We start from the raw sequence: 17,383 nt of genomic DNA, 5'->3' as shown, positions 1-17,383 counted from the left end.
GGCAACATAAATTATGTCATTAAAGTTGTGTCCCCACAAACCCAAGTTGGTGCAAAGGAGGGCTGCATGTTCGAGACCTGGGTAATACAGCTGGGAGCCAGAGGGAGATATGTCGCCGGCCTCCGGGGTCTGCGCCTCTGTTGCGCACAAGGTCCCATCCGTTGTAGTTACCCACTGGGAAAGGCTGGATTCCCAGGACTCTGCGGGTACCTCACGCTGTCACCGCAGCCACGAATCCGGATTTCTAGATTCCCTTGTCTGCCATCTGCCTACGGCGACCAGCCGACCAGGGGAAGTGGGCTGCCGGGCACCCTGCGAAGCGTCTCGAGGGGCGGTGAGCCGGGGGGGTGGGGGCGCGACCCGTCCCCGTTATCCCCATCACCCAGACCGGTGGGCACTGTCCCGGGGCACCCCCGTGTCTCCCCCAGGGGGCAGCCAAGACGACTTGCCAGCGTCCCCGGGACGCGCCGCGAGCCCCTGGGTCCCTCCCTGTCCCCACACACACCCGGACCCCGGCGACCCACGTGCAGCTCGGCGGGGGCTGGCGCCGCACCCCGGGCTCGGCGCGTCTTCCGGCGCGTTCCGGGCGCAGCCCCACGACGTGGAGCCCTTGGGAGCGGCATCCGCGAGGCCGCGGCCGGAGTGGGGGCGTCCCGGCGTGCGGGCGCGGGGACGCTGCGGCCCGCTGGCACACAAAGGAGGCGGCGGGAAGGAGGGGCGGGGCGGGCCGGGGGCGGGGGCGGCAGGAAGGGGCGGGGGCGGGGCGGGCGGCGATAAAGCCCCCGCCGCCGCGGCCGCCCAGCTTGCGCTGTGGGACTGCCGGGCTGCTCGGGCTGCGCGGCGAGTGCAGGCTCAGCCGCCTCTCCGTCTCCCCGACCTGCCTCGCCGCCGCCGCTCGCCGTCCTCCGACTCTCCGCCTCGCCGCCACCCGGCTCCGTCTCCGGTTCCGGCTCCGGCCGCGCAGCTCTCCGCCGCCGCCACCTGGGGATCCCGAACGAGGGGCGGTGAGTACGGGCTGCGCGCCCCGCGGCCGATCGCGGGCGCCGGGGGGCGGGAGGGGCGCGGCCGGCGTGCTCCCCTGCGCCGGCCACGGTCCCGGGGCTCGCGCGCCGCCCGCTCCGCGACCTTGCGCCCGGCCGGGAGAATGCGATGCGTGCCGGGCTAGCGGGGCCCCGGGGCGGCGACGTCGAGGCGGAGGAACTTTCTCAGCCTCCCTCGGGCTGCCTCGGCCGAGACTGCGTGCGCGCCCCGGGCCGGCGAGGAGCCCGAGGAGGACCCGGGCCGGGCGAGGAGGGGACGCGACGGCTGCGGCGTCCAGGTGTGTCCGCAGCTGGGAGTCCCGGGGCCGGCGTGCTTTCTGCCGGCGCATCCGCGCTGGCGCCGGTGACCCTGAACCTCAGGTACCCAGGTACTAGGCAGGCGTCCTCTACCCTGTACTTTCCGTGTGTGCTGCCCGATGGGGAAAGACAAGCCGACTCTTGTGGTTACCGCCGCCCCAGCAGGGTGGGGGTGACCAGTGGTTTGGGGGAGAGCCTTTAAATTGGCCTCTGGCAATCAGTTCAACCCTATGGGACAGATTTTTGCTATTTTCGTCATCTGTAGAAATGGGAATCGAGACATAGATTAGTGGCTACAGGTAAGGTGAAAGTACTCAGAAATTCTGGGCGGAATTAGGTATTTAATTTGCCTACGAACTGAGCTGGGATGGAAGGCTTCTATTACATAAGACAGCACTCCACCTTCAGGTATTATGGGAGATGCTATTGAAGGTTTTAGTGTTTTAATGAACGAAAAATAATCTTCATGTGTGTCTCTCTTGAGACATCTCAAATGCTGCTGTGTCTTGCTTTGACCACTTTGCCGAGAACGTTCTTCTATTTAGCAACATAAAAAGGTGTTTGAAGGTTTGACTGCCTCTTTCAAGCCAGGAAGCAGTTTACTTCTCTGAACTGTTCAGGAACAATTTACGTGATAATTTTATACTTTGGAGATTTTATATGCAAAGTTGAACAGGCATAACTGGAAGAAATGTAAGCATTGCTAATTTGTATATCTAAAGCACACTTCAAAAATTGAAGATACTTTCAATGCTGTCTGCGTATCTAAATCAGTAATTATTTCTGTTTGCAGTATTTCAACAAAAAATTCTCTTCAGCTATACAGACGAAGGTGTTAGCCTAAATAATCTAAGGATCCTTTCAACCCCCAAATTTTGATTCTAGATTAAAATGATATTTGAAAATATTGTACGGTGTAGGCAGTTACTGAAGGTCATAAAGATATCATCCATCCTTTATTCTAAACCAAAGTGAATCTATGCAGAAAATCTCTGCTTCCTGTGAACTTAACGTATTAGTGTAATTTTAAAAGAACGAAAATGACTCAGTCTCCAAAGGACATTGGTTTTTAAGTTCCACACGTAGGTGAATAAATACCATACCAGTGAGAGATTGAGGTATTAGAGTTGGAAATGAGCCATGGCCCACCTGCCCCTCCGTGTGGCTGTCCTCTGTCAGCCAGTCATTTTCTTTCAGGGACTTTGACTCCTGGGTTTTTGCTCCCCCTCTGGTCCCAAAGTCCACATAAGGGATGCTCTCTCTTCCCACTTCCTTGACCATCTCACATCCAGTGACCTCCACCCACTCTAGCAGCTGAGTCCTCTGACTACATCCAAGTCTTGCCCTTGCTCAGAGACACTCATCTTCTGAAATCAGAAACAACAGCATCCCAGTGTCTCGATCACAAGCTCTGCCTTCCAGACTGCACACCGGTGCTCCCACTGCAACTCTTCCTCAATACAAGAGACCTCTTCCCCTCCCTCTTTCCAGTTTCACAGGTGACTTCACAGCCCACTGTACCTGGAAAGTAGGGGCCACTGAATTGAAGTCTCTCCATGTCCTACCCCATTTCCCTCCTACAAACTTTTCCAAATTTACCCCCTCATCCAAGACATCTTCTTAAACACCTACTGTGTGCAGGCGTTTTGCTTGGCCCTGAAGTGTGATAAATACAGCAGATCCTTGCTGTCTTGGAACTGTCATTCTTGTGGGAGGAAATAGACGAAAAGCAAACATAATTATGCTGTGATAAAATGAATAGGGTAGAAAAATAGAAGAAAAATCAAGTTGGGGCAGGGAATGCAGGGAAGATTAGAGAGAAGGTCTCCCTTTGGCACTGCCTAGTGTCTCCCCATGAACTCTTTTCTAATTTAACAGTATCTTCAGAATGCCATCCTCTCCCTTGTCCCTGCACCACCCCACCCTCCTCTCCAGCGACCACTGTTTCTCTTGGCTTCTCAAATGAGTTCACATTTCCCCCATTCTCTGCTTTCTTCTCAGCTCCCTGCGAGCTGGCCAGAGGCTCCCCTAAAGTAGGAGAAGACCCCACAATTCCTGAACAGTGATCCTACAAATTCTCTCTAGACTTCCCTGCGGCATTGGATACGGACCTTTCCTTCTTTTCTGATACTTTTTCTTTTTTCCCTAGTTGCCATGTCCCCCTGGTTTTCCCTCTGCCTCCATTGCCTCTCCAGTACCTCCTGGAGTTACCCAGGGCCCTGTCCTGATCTCTGTTCTTCTCTACATAGAGTCATTGGGTGAAGCACATTCCCCAAGCTTCAACTGACGCCAGTACAAAATGAGTCCAGATTGGTGTCTCCAGCTAGTTACCTACAGTCCAGTGGGCTTATCCACCCATGCCTTGTAGGCAAAAAACCCACAATGAGTCCAAGACTGACTGATTTGAGTTCTCACCCTACACCCTACACCCATTCCACCATTGGTCAAAATTTGCCACTCTTTTTTTTTTTTTTTGGTGGCGGTTCTGCCAGTCACCAGGATATTAAAGCAGAAACCTTCCAGTAAGGCTAGACTTCTCCAGCACTCCCTGCCTGCAGTCACCAAGTCCTACTGCTTCTCCAGGCTATGAAATCCCCTAGCCCTCTGCTCTAGTCATGGTGGCCCAGCCCCGCGTCAGAGTCCAGAACCAGCAAAATGGTGGCCAGTGTGCCATTTCCAGTTGGCAGATGTGTGGTTGGCCTGTCAGTACACGTAAATTGAGTTAATATTAGAAATATTAAAATGCCACTTGGATTTATAGCTTCTCTTAAAAATCAGAAGACCTGGAACTCGAGGCCTCCATTCCCATGTGGCAACACTTGGTTCGTGGGGAGTTCCCAGCACCCAACTACACTGGTGGCTCCCTGGACCCGGGGTCCTCATTTCCGGTAGCTTCCTGGCTCCCATGGCTTCTGAGTTAGCATCCATAGGCCGGGAGGCCAGCGGCAGCCTGTGACTCCCTGGTGCATAACTGTACAGCCTCCTGCCAGGTTTCTCACATCCTAGCGTTGCACCCCTTCGAACCGTCTCCCACATCAGTGCTGGGGTGACTTTCCTCGGTTGCTCCAAATCCAAATCTGGTGTCCCTCCTGATAAAGACTCTGCTTCCCTCTTGCCTTTGGGGCAAACCCTGACTCTGAAGGGGCGGCCCCATTATATGACGGGTTAGGGAGCTCCAGCTGAAAGGGAAGCTATTGTCTTTACGAGGTATTGTTCCTCAGTTTCTCCACACAGCCTTGAACTTCTGTAAGGAGATTGGGGCCTACATAGTTCCAGTGTTACCTCACCTGTGTCGAAATGCGGTCTCTGCTGTTTGTAAACCCTTTCCACAGACCTCCCCCGCCTCCTGCTTCCTCACAACCGCCTTGGGAGCAGATGGGACAGGGGGGATTCCACAGTAGGGAGACGGTGAATACGGACGCAGGAGCTGCCCCAGGAGCTCTCAGCCCTTGGAACGTGGCAGGCTCTGTTTAACCCCTGGTGCCCACAGTCCTACTGTGTGCTCCCGAGGTCACTCTTTGGACCCTTATAACATGAACTCATTTGCATTTGGCCAGGGAACCTGCCATGGCGTTGCAGGCACTGCTGGCCCTTTCCAATGACCTGACAAAGTCTACGTTTTCTTCCACTCCTTCCCACCTCCCTGCCTCATGCCCTTCCCCAAACTTTATTTTCTTGCAAAACTGAACTTCCTGCAGACTCATACCATGGGGCTGCCGTGTCCCTTCGCCTGGGCTCCTACTGGACCTCGGCCTAGAATTCTCTTTCTCCATCTTCTGCGTTCATTGTCTGGCTAGCTTCCCCCTTTTCAAGACTCCCCCCTTTTCAAGGTCCAGTGTCATCTGTTCCAAAAAGTCTTTCCTGAAAATCACTACCCCCAACCCTCTGTGGCGTGTGTGGTATGTGTGCCGTGTGCACACACGTGTGCGCCCTACCCCGTGGAGGCCTCTCTGATGGCCGTCACTGTGTTATAGCTACATGCTTTCCCCACCAGACTCTAAGTGCAGTGAAGACAGGCCCATGTTTAAGCTTCATTTGCACTCGCAGTGGCGCCTGATCCAAAGGCATTTCATGGATATCTGAACTGAAGCATGTCTTTTTCATAAGTTTACTACATACTTTCTTCAAGAGTTCTTATCTTTTGAGCTTGGAAGGGAGGTTTTCCCCCCCATCCACCGCAGGACCTCCATTCCTGTTCTGGTACTTCTGCATTAAATATATATTTTTTCACAGTAAAAAAAATAAAAATAAATAAATATAATCTTTTTGATCAATCATGTCTTTTGAGGTAGAACATTACTTAGAAAAAGGCAGAAGTCTAACCCAGAAGTACTTCTGTCCCTGTGTTCACTTCAGTTCTCCTCATCTGAACCTCTTTTGGCTTGGTTCTGTCTTCCTTGAGATCCACTGGCTGTGCTGTAGTCCTGTTTTGTGGTTTTTACAAGGTAGGAGAATTCTTTCTGGCTTACTTCCGTTAACCTTTTCAATGATGGTGATACATGCCCTCTTGCTGACTTTTTTTTTTTTTTTTTTTTGCCTTGGGCGTTTTTTTGGCTAGTATCTTCAGTCAAGTTCAATGAAAAGAGCCCTAAGCCCTAGGCTGGGAGAGAGTCTGTGCTGTGCTGCCAATGGTTTGTATAGTTAATCATCTAGAACTAATTTTTTTTGTCTATACAATGGGTGTGATGAATCAAAGATGTCCTTAAAAAAAAAAACCCAAACAAACAAAACCCAGGACACCTGGGTGACTCAGTCAGTTAGGCGTCTGACTCTTGATTTCAGCTCAGGTCATGATCTCAGGGTCATGAGATCGAGCCCCGTGTCAGGCTCTTTGCTCACTGAAGAGTCTGCTTGTTCCTCTCCCTTCGCTCCTCCCCCCCCCCGCCCCTCCGCTCACACTCTCTCTCTCACTCTCTCTCTCAAAAAAATAAATAAAATTTAAAAAAACAAAACTCAGGGCACCTGGGTAGCTCAGTCAGTTAAGCGTCAGCCTTTGGCTCAGGTCATGATCTCAGGGTCCTGGGATCGAGCCCTGCGTCAGGCTCCCTGCTCAGTGGGGAGCCTACTTCTCCCTCTGCCTGCAGCTCCCCCGTTTGTGCTTTCTCTGTCAAATACATAAATAAAATCTTAAAAAAAAAACAACAACCTATAACTTCTTGATTTATTTTCCCTTTTGGTCCAGCTTTCTCATATAGATCAGATCTAGATGAAATTTTTTCTTAAATGTATTATTTTATGTTTATCTACATGAAATTCTTATCCCTCCCTTTCTCTCTCTTTAAAATCTATGAAATCATTCAGCTTGGCTCTTTAGTACTCAGAAATAGCATTGAGGGCCAACATGAAGATTTAGTTTGTATCCCCACTTAAAGGCATTTATAAAAATGTTAAATAAATTGGGTTCCCTGTACTTGATCTTCTTCGTAAACCACTCTTTCTATCCATGAATGTGTCTGTCTTCTCTTTCCCAAACCATCATTCCTCATGAGTAGATAGCATGTCTGATCTGAAAATCCATGTCGGGTTAAAAAAAAAAAATTACCCTTAGGTGTGGAGTAGAGTCAAACACAATAAACTACATCTTTAGGTTCTTTCTTATCTGTAAGTTCCCAATTCGTCTAAGAGCACCGAAAGAGTGGGCGCCTGGGTAGCGCAGTAGTTAAGCATCTGCCTTCGGCTCAGGGCGTGATCCCGGCGTTCCAGGATCGAGTCCCACATCGGGCTCCTCCGCTAGGAGCCTGCTTCTTCCTCTCCCACTCCCCTGCTTGTGTTCCCTCTCTCGCTGGCTGTCGCTCTGTTACATAAATAAATAAAATCTTAAAAAAAAAAAAAAAGCACCAAAAGAGTAGTAGGATTTTATTTCTCTTTTGAGAAATGCTGCCTTTCACCCAACAGGGCAAGTCTATTTACACAGTCAATGATTCTCCCCTTATTCTGCTGTTGGGTTTCTAGGTCTGGATGTAAGCCCAGTCCAGAGAAGTTGGCGTTCCTTCTGGGGCTCTTTTTTTGTGCATGGGGACGTACACCGAGGCTAAGCAATCCTCTGTTTGCAGTTCCATTCCTGCATTTGGACAAACATGTCCCCTGTTTCATCCTTGAATTCCTTCAAAGGTTGGGGTGGATGCCCCAGTTCAAGGTCAGCCCAGGAATGCCTCATGCTCTTGCTTCAGGTTGACCTCAGACGTAGCCCTTTGTTTCAGAAGGGATAATTGCAGAATTAGAGCCCACTGTGCTTTTCTATTTTTATTAGTTAATTATTGGGAGAAAGATAATGTGGAGGAGATTTTAATATAAAAGGGGAAAAAATCCTATGAAAAGGCAGAAAGGATTTCTTGTAGCAACTGCAAATCTTGGTAAATGTACTTTGTTTGTTGTTGTAATGTCCTCCCCCACTTGCTGCAGCGAGAACTCTGGTAACCTGGGGAATTTCTCTTAAGAGCATACCAAAAATAGCATCAGCGCTTTCTCCCCCCACTTTTCCTTTCTGTTTAGTGCCAACTAATATAGCTACAGAGAAAATAACCACTTGTTTTTGCTGAAGTTTTTATGGACCAAATCTTGAAAGTGGGTGTGGGTATGTGAGAGAATTGAACGCCAAATATGAAGCCCACTTGAAAATGACTAAGGTGACTGCACATGAAAATAGATTTTTCTTCCTTTCTTTTGAGAAAATGCTACATAAGTAATGGCAGTGCTTGCTTCTTCTACTAAATTTATTTTTCATTCTTGCAATAAGGAATCCACTTAGGAAGAAACGATCTTGAGGGTTTGGGTCACTGTTGGGTTTATATGAGCTATTAACTACTGCAGTATCTTTCGGTTACAAGTGCAGAAACCCAAATCAGTGTAAGTGATGCAAAAAGATGGGGTGCAAGAGGGGACCTAGTGGCTTACATTGCAGACCCTGAGATGGTGGGGGTGCCTCTGGCCCCGGAGGTGACTGAAACCAGAGACTCAGGGCTTTAGGGCTGTCTTCTCTCCCTCTGTGTCTCTTTGCAGGTGGTCTTTATCCTCTCAGGGACCAGCCTAATAACCCAAGAGGAAAGAGGGGCTTCCTGCCAGTTCCAGTTGGAAAAATCCTAGGGAGGCACTCTGATTGGCTCAGTTTGGGTCATGTGCCTTTCCCTGGACCAATGGCTATGGTGAGGGAAATGGGATACTGTGATTGGCCAGAGTCCAAGTCACATGTTCAAGCCTGTGGTCGGGAGGGGAAAGAGTATTGAGAGGGGTGTGCTGGACAGGCAAGTTATCCCAACTGCCATTAGTATTTGTTTTCAGTTGACAGAGGCTCTCTGTGGTCTCCTGGAGCCTCATCCCTGTCTGTAAGACAGATAGTAGTATCCTCCACTCGCTCGGTTGGGAAAGAGGAGTGTGCAGCTGCCGAAGCATCCATGGTCCTACGTACAACCCGTATGTGTCAATGCCAGAGCCTGAACCCAGGTGTGTAAACGTGTGAACTGTGAGCTGATGCCGTGAATTTTCAAAGATTTCTATCTCACCAATATTTACGACTTTTCAAAAATAAGTTCTTGTCAAACAACATGCCTGCCTCCTTTCAAAAGACCCATCTTCTCACTTGGCTGCTTGATATCCTTCAGGAACACAACCAAAACTCATGGAAAGAGGCTAATATTTTTGCCTTCTGTCGGAAGTAATATTTTTAGACCTGTTGCTGCCCCACACCCTCGCCCAGTTTATTCCTTAGACACTTGTTTGTTTGTTTTCCCTAGGACTCAAACTCTAAAATTAGTACTGACCTTTGGACTGAAAAGGTAGAGTGCATTTACCCAGCGTCAAGGGAATAACTTAGGCTGAGCTGGATAAAAGTCAGCATAACCAAACAAGGACTGTGACATGACTTTTAAAAGGTGCCTGATTGAGGGGCCCCTGGGTGGCTCAGTTGGTTGAGTGGCCGACTCTTGATTTTGGCTCGGGTCATGGTCTTGGTCCTGGGATCAAGCCCCACGTGGAGCTCCTTGCTCAGCGTGGAGTCCGCTCGAGCGTCCTGTCCCTCTGCCCCTCTCCCCACTCGTGCTCTCTCAAATAAATCTTTAAAGAAAATACCTAATTGAACTTCACAAATGTGTGGAGACTCAGCTTAGAACATCGTTTGAGATATAACTTTTGTTTTTATAGAGACAGTGAGAGAGAGAGAGTGAGAGAGAGAGAAAGCACATGTGCACGTGCTCAGGAGGGGGGATGAGGGGCAGAGGGAGAGAGAGAGGGAGAGAATCTTTTTTTTATTAATTAGTTTTTTTTTTTAAAGATTTTATTTATTTATTTGACAGAGAGAGAGACAGCCAGTGAGAGAGGGAACACAAGCAGGGGGAGTGGGAGAGGAAGAAGCAGGCTTCCAGCAGAGGAGCCTGATGTGGGGCTCGATCCCATAACGCCAGGATCACGCCCTGAGCCGAAGGCAGATGCTTAACCACTGTGCCACCCGAGCGCCCCGGGAGATAATCTTAAGCAGGCTCCATGCCCAGCGCATTAAGCTCCATCTTATGAACCTGAGATCATGACCTGACCCGAAATTAACGGGTGCTTAACCAGCTGAGCTACCCAGGCACCCCTTATAGTTTTTTTTTTGAAATAGTTACTTTTTTTTTTTTTTTCCAAAATCTGTCCTATCTGCATGGTGTCCTTTCCCCTCCCCTGGCCCCCCGTCCCCTTCCTTACTGTAATGTAGTACCTAAGTGTATGGAGGGTTTGGAGGCCAATAGACTGGTCCGAGTCTAGATTCTGGCAGTTACTAGCTCAAGGTCAGGAGGCCATAGATGATTTACTGAACTTCCTCCGGCCTCAGTTTGTTCATTTGGGAGTGGGACATGAAGGTAACTGTGTCTTAAGTTTGGGAGGATGAAGTGGAGCGTATGCTTTGGGTGCTGAGCACAGGGGCTGGAACGGAGCTGCCTTCCCGGGCATGGTGTGGCGGTGGGGCTCCGTTTGTCACAGTAATCCAGGTGAGCATTTCTCTCCTCCGGGACTCATGTTTTCATCGTGTCTGTGATGCGGTGAATCAGGGACTTGCTCTGTGTGTTCGCATGCTTGGTTTCCAGACCTGCGACACTCTCAATAGGCAGTACTCCCAGTGGTCAGCTGGTCAGCTGTCCTTTCCCCAGGCTTCCAGCTCTTCCAGTCCTGGCTGTGGAGCAAAGGATGGCCAGCGCATGAAATCAACTTCTTCTTACACCTGTGTGAGGAAATGTAAACAGCTGCGTTACCAGGAGGTCTTTCTAGGGGCACATTGAAGGCTAGCCCTGTCAGGTTGGGTGCTTTTATGTGTGTGTGTATATGTGTGTGTATATTTATATATATAGACATGTATAGATATATCTTATGAAGAATTAATGTCTCTGCAGCAGAAAACTAATCTATTTGGTTTAATATTTGGGTCTTTGCAAATGTCGTACCCAGAGTCTTCTCTTTTTGTTCTTGTTTTTCAGGCTGTGAAAAAGTCCTGTATCCAGTGATATCCATTGATATCCAAATACCTAGACATAATCATTTTAAACACATACCGAATATATTTTAAACACATGGTCATTTAATTATGATTTGATTCCCTCAGTATACAGAAGAGTTCTATGAACGTTGGACTAGCCTCAGCAAACTTTCCCGGATAGGAAATGTATTTTCTGCTGCCATTCATAGAAGATTTTAGGATTTTACTGGCAAATAGCCCTTTGGGGATTTTATACAGCACTCAGTGTATGCCCACACCTGAATTGTTGCTCGGACAATGGGATATGAGGTGCCAGGGAGATTGGTTTAGTGTGATGACTTAATTATAAGGAGAGCTTCCTTTCCCTAAAGGTGTGGATTTTCTCTTTGAAATTAATTTACTGATAGACTCATATCATCTTATGCCAAACCTGTGTTCATTTCTTAATGACACTTGATTAAAATAGCAGTTTAGAGGATTGGCCAAAGAGGCTGAAGTGTGTGTAGTCAACCCGTCCTTGCGCGGCGTGGTGGTAAATCATGACTATCTGAGTGCTGATCGTAGTCGCAGTGAATTAACTCAGCAAGTACTGAACTCAGTTGTTTCCACGCGTGTATGTTACTCATTAGCCTACAGTTTTGGGGGGTAGGATAAGGACGTAGTTTTTACAGATGCAATGGCAAAATCATGCTTTTTGTCTTCCTCTTTACCTTGGGTTGTGGTTCTGTGTGTCTTATCTGCCCTGTTAGGAACCCTCGAGGAGTTTTTGGTCTATCTTATCCTCCTGGGTTCTTTCCACAGTACCTGACGCCGAGGAGCCCGAAAGGGAAGAAGGAAATGAAAGAGCGTGGATCATCAGTGTGTCAAGTACTGTTAGGCACATTTTAGACATGATCTTATTGACTCTCAACCACCCTTGGAAGGTCGAAATCCGTCCTAGCTGGCAGGCGAGAAAATGGAGATTGGGGTGTGTGGCGCACCCCGCCGAGCCTCTCACCCGTGGGATATTCACTCCAAGCCTGCGTGTCTCCGCAGTGGAGATCTTTCATCCTGAGACATTGTGTTCAGGGAGTGACTGAGACTAGACAGTGGTGTCTGAGCACCAGCGCAGGGCCCCATATGTGAGAGGTCAGAGCATGCTGGACAGGGTGAACTTGGGAATCGGATGAATTGGGTTTAAATCCCAGCTCTACAGTGAGTCATTTGATGTCCACAAAATACTTTCTTCTCTGGGCTTCATTTCCAGAGCTGGCGAATGGAGCTGATGAGGATATTCCCTTCTTCGTGGAGAAAGCTAGCATTGTCCCTGCTTCACAGACAGGGAGATAGCAAACAGTGACTTAAATCACTTGGCAAGGTTGCGGCCGAGGCAGGTTGAGAACCCGGATCTCTGCTCCTATCACTTGTCACCTCTCCAATCACCACGTCTGGATACAGCAGCCAGAACTGCCATCACCTGTCACCCGCCCTTGATTAGCCCCTAGAGTACCGCACTGACTTGGGGACACTCACTACCCATCCCTTAGAGCCACTTGGCTGATTCATGTCTCCTCTTCTCTATGTTGTTCACCCCCAGCTTCTTGAAGAAGATTATTCCCAGTAAGTAAAGAGATTCCCCCAAGACATTCCTGGTGCATCTGCCCCACACGAGACTTCAAAGTGACATCCCTGTTGTGTTTGGGTGCATTTGGTTTAAGAACTGGGTTTTCAGCCAGGTACTCTGGGGGACCCAGAAGTCTCCAGGAAACAGGTGGACCTTTGAGGATTTTATTTATTTCCCTGGAAAGAGCATAGCTGTGGTACGTTAACAGTTCAAGATGAACAATTTCACAAACTGGTGACCCTTTACCAGTTCCAGAACCATGGTACACTGTCGTGGGCGGACATAGAAAGGGGGAACATTGTATGTAGAGGGTTTCAGTGCAGTAGTAAAAATACCTCAAAATTGGTTATCTTTTTATTATCATTAAGTACCATGGTGATCAACTCTTCTTCCCCTGGAGCAGACCCATCAGGGTACTGACCCTCAGTACTGCACGAGGTCAGTAGTAATTCACTGCCAAAATGAGTGCTTTGCATGAGATGTCCGGGAGGCCAGACCAGAGGGGTTAGTGTGGACTCGGTCTCTGGGAAGGCTGCGCAGAAGCCCTCTCCCCTCCCTCTTGGTGGGGAAGGACTCCAGGAGAGCAGTGTGTGACCCAATGACTAGAGCAGTCGTGGTGCCAGCCGAGGTCACGTGCTGTGGAAGCTCTTTACGTGCGTGGCTCCCCCATGTTCTCTTGACAGGCTTGAAAGGCTGGTGGCCCAAGGTGGTTCTGTGGATGAGGAACCCGGAGGCTCCATGAGATTCGGGAATGGGGGCAAGAGATGGATAGTCTCTGGGTCTCCATTTCCTTATTCATGAAATAAAGGTAGGAATGCCCAGCTTTTTGGGAGTCTAGGAGGCTCAGCAGTGCTAATGCTAAAGCCCTTTACTCCTAGAAGGTTCTTAAATTTCAGTTACTACCAATGGTCATGCATGGGAGAGGTAAGTCTATGCACAAAATGAAATGTTGTCAAGTAGCTGATGAACACAAATGTCTAGATAGCCCTCATGGGTAATGCAGTCCTATTTTTTTTTTCTTTTGCGTTACTCTCCACAAAAGCCTTTTTGCTGTAAATTTTGTTAATTGCTACTTACTGATTTGTAATAATAAGAGTTGGCCATTTCGTCTTTTAAGTGTTCTCCATGAGTAAATACAAGGAGGTAACTCCTTCATGGAGGAGAGATCAGTTCTCTTTAAGAAAAATAAAAGAATTTTAGTGGGCAACTTTGAAAAGGTGTGAAACATTACAACTTTACCTTTTATTGAATGCTCACGAGTACAAGACACTGGAGAATATAAAAGTGCATTAGGGCTTGGTCGCTTCCAGGTCACGCATGCAAGGCAAAAATGATGCCAGAGTGATGCCTTCATAAGTCATTAAAAGGCACCAAATTGTATAATTTTTCTCTGTGAACAAAGTGTTTTCTAATTTGAAAACTGTGTGAATACGAAAGGAAAAATTTCCCTAGAATTATTCCTCGGGGAAATTGGGGGTTGCTATATATTGGGGTCCTTTCAAAATCTCCCATTTGCAAAGATCATGATAAGTTCATTAGTCAGAGTTCACCAAAAGCCCTAGATGGATGAGACCTAGGAGTGAGTCTTGGGAACAAAGAGAGAAGGGCTCATAAGCCTGCCATCTCCTTAATCAGTATTTATTCTTGAGTGTTCATAGAGGTTGCACCATACAAAAGAGTTAAAAAAAAAAAAAGGCACAGAATTAGAATACAGATTTAGTAATTATTCCTGAGGTCATGACTTCACAATTGCCAAATTTTGAATGCTGTGTTCATTAAGATAATGCTGATTGCTGTAATAAATAAACCAAATTATGTACCATGGCACAAACTTCCACTTGCATAATGCCCGAAATGGGCACGTCTGTTCCAAAACTGGTGATTCAGGGAATGAGCCTCTTTCCATCTTCCGGCTCCACTTGATTTAGCAGGCAGTTTCCAAGGTCGTGATGCTTGTCAGCATCAAGCTGGTGGAAGCAGAAAGATCACGGAGAATTGCATATGGCGGCTCTTGATGGGCCGGGGCTGAGAGTGGCATACATCACTCCTGTTCTCATTTCATTGAATACATTTCAGTCTCATGGACACTCCCGTGTACAACAGAGGCTGGGAAGTGCAGCCCTAGCTCTGTGTTTGGGAAGAAGAAGAAATGGGTTTGCTGAGGGGATAGCTACTCTCTGTTAAATGAAGTTTCGTGAAGACTATAAGGCGCTTTCAAAAGTCACACAGTACCCTGCTGTGGCAATCATGTATATAATTTCTTCTATGAAGGCAGCTGTCCCAAAGGCCTATGAAGGGCTTCTTATGGCTTAGGAGAGATTTTTCAGTGACAGCGTGGCACGTAGATTTGAAAAGTGCTGTATCATAGGCAACTTGGACGAAAGGAGATATGTGCTCAGGAAAGTTGTTAGACAAGTTGGAGTGATGACAGGCTTGGAGAAGATGTCTGGGAAAACTCCGAGTTAAATTGCTTCATGGAAGGGGAGAATGGAAAGAAAAGTACCATTTCTAAATCATAATATATGTGATTTCACATGTTCGTCATGAAGTTTATTTAGTCAGGTTGACCAAAACTTGGGTGGGCGGGAGCGGGAGATGTTGGGGATCATCTTCTCATTGGGAAAAAGAGGAGGTCTGTCTTAAGTGGGCGATAACCCTCTACTCAAGCACATATGGTAATTAGAACTTAATCAAAGAAATAAAGACTTTCACCCTACAAGACGGGGTGTTTTTCCAGTGTGGGAGAGGGTCGCCAGATACCCTGGGAGTGCCATGTGGGAGCCAAAGGAAAGACAAAAGCTGGGGAATGGGATCAATGCCAATGCCGAGCTCTGACTGAGGAAACGAAAGGACCAGGGATTGGACAGGGAAGAGGCAGGTGACAGGAGCAGCTCCGCCCTCCCTGGGAGAAGCCTCTGGCAGCATCTGACTTGTGGGCATATCCGTGTGGTTTCTTGCTGTGTGATGTGGGCAGATTAGTCAGCCTCCCTGCATCTCTGTTACCTCAGCTGTATCCGGAGGGGCTCACGTGAGAGTCAGTGAGATGACATGTTCACAGGGCTGTGGACGCAGTAGGCGCTCTATAAATGCCCTTCCCTCCACCCATCTCCTGTGCAGCTACTCCCCAGCTCCATTGTCAGTGAACATCGTCTCTGTAGCTGGCTCTGAGAAATCGGGGAGACGGTTCTCCCCTGTAAAATGTGACTTCATGACAAAAAGAAGCTCAGCCCCTCTATCCCCAGAGATTCCTCCATGCAATCACTATCTTACAGCAGAAGTTAGAGATAAGGAGAACTTTCATTAAGTCATCGATTTTTAATTCCAGAATTCCTTGTTCTTCTGCCTTAGTGCTGGATGTGGGGAAGTAAAAAGCTGGTCTTGTGAGGGAAGGTTGTGTGGTGCCGCAGAGTTGTCACGTCATTGTGCAGGATGGTGTCTTACGTGATCCTCATAGCAATCTTCTGAGGTATTGAGGGGGGGGCGGTGACCGTTGATTTAATAGATGAAGAAACCGAGTCACAGTTTGTGCAATTTGTCCGATGCAGGCAGGCCTGGGGCTAGACTCTAGGCCTCTCCCACCGTTGTGTTCACGTGGACACAGGTTTCTTCCATGAAACAGCTGAACACACCCCCCGCCAAATCCCTTCAGAAGGCATTAGCAGGAAGCTCAGCAAGAGAAATAGTCAGGCTAAAGGAAGAACCTTGGTACTAGGTTAGCTAAAGCCCAGTTTGGAACCATGTTTCCCATCACTTCAGATGGCTTCTGAGCTTTGCAGAACTTTGCTGGTTTGATAGTTGCTTGCCAGAAATAAACATGTAAATGTAGAGGGGTTATCTTTTAAAATATTACTTCGGGATTTTGTTTACAAACCCGTTGTGATGAAAGAAGTGAGCAGAAGATCAGAGCTCGTAACAGAGGAGCCTTTCTTGTAGTCATTATTTTATCTTCCCCGTCCCTCATTCCCTCTTCCTACTTCAGAAGTATTTCTAATTCCTTGTCTCTAGGCACGTGTGTATTTATTTCAGATGTCTGCCTCATAGAATTTCCCCCCAGAAGTTAAAATGAGGGGGCCAGGGAGCCACTCCCTCTTATACCTGTTCCCAACCTCCTCTGCGTGACTATTTCACTTGTAATAAATACCGAAAACTCACGCTGAGAGATTCAGATGGGGTTAGCCTGTGTGGGTCTCTTGAGCCAAGCCTGGGTAAAAAGGGGCCTTAATCACCAGAACTGGGTGGGAAACTGAGGGAGAAGAGAGGAAAGTGTGCCCAGGTGTCACAGGATCACTTCTGGGGGCTGCCTCAAAGCAGCCCTACAGCCATCTAATGAAAAATGGAACGTAATGGCTCTGTGTCCACAACAGAATCCAGTTTTAATACAACATCATTAGTCTATTTAGAGAGAGGGTAGGAAAGATGCTGCCTGCCCATTTGCCCTGAGCCTTTCGTTCCTGAACTGTGTCCGTGAGCCTGCCAGGGGATGAAGGCGTCTCAGGAGGCTGATGGAGCTATGCTGCTCTCTTCCTTCCCCTTCTTCCTTCTCAGGCTCCCCAACACAAGTTCAGCCCTTCCCTACCTTCTTGTTTGCCTGGGAAAAACAGATTGTAAATAAGTACCCAGTGGTGCCAAAGGGAGAAGCAAAACACGGGATAGGTCACTGAATGTTGTTGTATTTTATTTCCCTGATGTCGGAGAAGCTGACCTCTCAGGTGGGCTCCCCTGAGACGGCATCCCTTAGGGGGAGCCACAGCATGCAGCCCCGAAGAAGAACTCAGTTCCATCAGGAGCCCCAGGACTGTTGCAGGTCAGAGAGGCTCACAGTTTACCAGACTCATAAGAGTTGGAAGAATGAGAAGAGGGTCCGTTGGCCAATTAGCCTATTCCCCGCTCTAACAAAGTCTTCTGGGAAGCCCACTTGCCGTGGGAAGGTTCATGGATAAGTACCTCATGAAAGCACATGGGGCGGTCGATGGCCCAAGTCCTAGAACTCAATTCGGGTCC

General features: G+C 48.3%; 1 protein-coding gene across 3 annotated transcripts in view; it reads left to right on the top strand.

The window, feature by feature from the left end:
• The first annotated feature begins 791 nt into the window (after nucleotides 1-791).
• SERPINE2 (serpin family E member 2) overlaps nucleotides 792-17,383 on the top strand; it is a 60,569-nt gene continuing 43,977 nt past the window's right edge. Inside the window, exon 1 of one of the 3 annotated variants that reach the window (XM_045775305.2) lies at nucleotides 792-1,004. The gene's annotated coding sequence lies outside the window, so the exon portion shown is untranslated. Of the gene's footprint in view, nucleotides 1,005-1,188; nucleotides 1,319-10,485; nucleotides 10,602-17,383 lie in introns of those variants that run through there. The other 2 variants (XM_087863920.1, XM_045775303.2) reach the window with 2 other exon arrangements.

The sequence above is a fragment of the Ursus americanus genome, chromosome 1 (assembly GCF_024610735.1).
Source record: "Ursus americanus isolate L20-20 chromosome 1, mUrsAme1.1.p, whole genome shotgun sequence".
Lineage (NCBI taxonomy): Eukaryota > Metazoa > Chordata > Mammalia > Carnivora > Ursidae > Ursus > Ursus americanus.
The sequence above is the reverse complement of the archived record's forward strand: the minus strand, read 5'-3'. Positions and strand labels throughout refer to the sequence as shown.